Source organism: Sinocyclocheilus grahami, unplaced genomic scaffold (assembly GCF_001515645.1).
Source record: "Sinocyclocheilus grahami isolate Dianchi unplaced genomic scaffold, SAMN03320097.WGS_v1.1 scaffold3366.1, whole genome shotgun sequence".
NCBI classification, from domain to species: Eukaryota; Metazoa; Chordata; class Actinopteri; order Cypriniformes; family Cyprinidae; genus Sinocyclocheilus; species Sinocyclocheilus grahami.
The window spans coordinates 5,480-6,572 of record NW_015508499.1 but is presented as its reverse complement, the minus strand read 5'-3'; positions in this window follow the sequence as shown (position 1 = coordinate 6,572).

Sequence of the window (1,093 nt, the reverse complement as noted above, 5' to 3'; positions counted from 1 at the left end):
TTTTTACAATTGTCTGCTTAGCGCTCACAAGCCCCAGGTATTGATTAAGTGGTTGCTAAGCAACAGGTTGGCCACAGAAGTTGGCCATGAATAGAGGCTCTACTTGTTACAGTTAAAAGCTTTTTCTGGGGGTGGAAGGGTAACAGTGTCTTTTTCTCAGTAAGTTATGAATTGAAATGGTTCAGGGTATGAAAAGCTCTCTATTGGCTAATGCAAAGCATAATCGCTCTTCTTTGGTATTAGTTTCTTTTTTAGTATTTAAGAGGACATAGAGGGCTATTTGAGGGATGGAGGTCACACATCATGGTGCAGGCAGGGAGCAGAAAGACCAGGTTTCTGAATTCTCTGTCAAAAAAGGCCAAAACAAAACCTCCGCAATGAGGGTGTGCGTGCTTAGTGATTGCTTTGAACTGCACATCTATTTGTTTTAATGGCCTATATTAGTGACCCTAGGTGTAATGCATGTGATTCAGACCGGACACATGTGTGCTTGGCTTCATGATTGCACATACTCGGGTGTATCGGGTGTAGGTTATCATTTTGTAAATAGGATTTTTAAATTATTATATAAGCTATCATTTTGAGAGAAAGACTTCTGTAAAAGCTTTTCAGAGATTTTCGCATGTTCTTTTGTGAGCGATCGGTGTGTCAGAGAGCAGCAGCGTATGGACCAGGTGCCGCCAGGTGTGGAGGAGCTGCTGAGACTTTGATAAGCTGTCAGGGTCGAACATTTTTTCCTACTTAAGTCCTTCACAACGATAGGTTGAGGAGGCAGCTTGATTTGATTGACATGGCCGCTTAAAGCCTGTTGCCAGGTTAAAGTCAGACTCGAAGAGTTGGACACTTAAGCTCACATGTGCGCTACTTTTGTAAAAAGGCACATTCTTTGTGCACATTTCCATCAGCGACTTGAAATAGAGATGCCACATTTCAGCTTGCAATAAAGAGTCACGTGACTGGGGGTTGGATGTTGGGGGTTGAGAAGGTAGTTTTTCCAGGCATGTAAGCATGCTGTAAGCATGTTTAGTGCATTCAGCTGGCATTCAGATGTGTGACAGATGGTTTATTTTAAAGGGATAGTTCACCCAAAAAT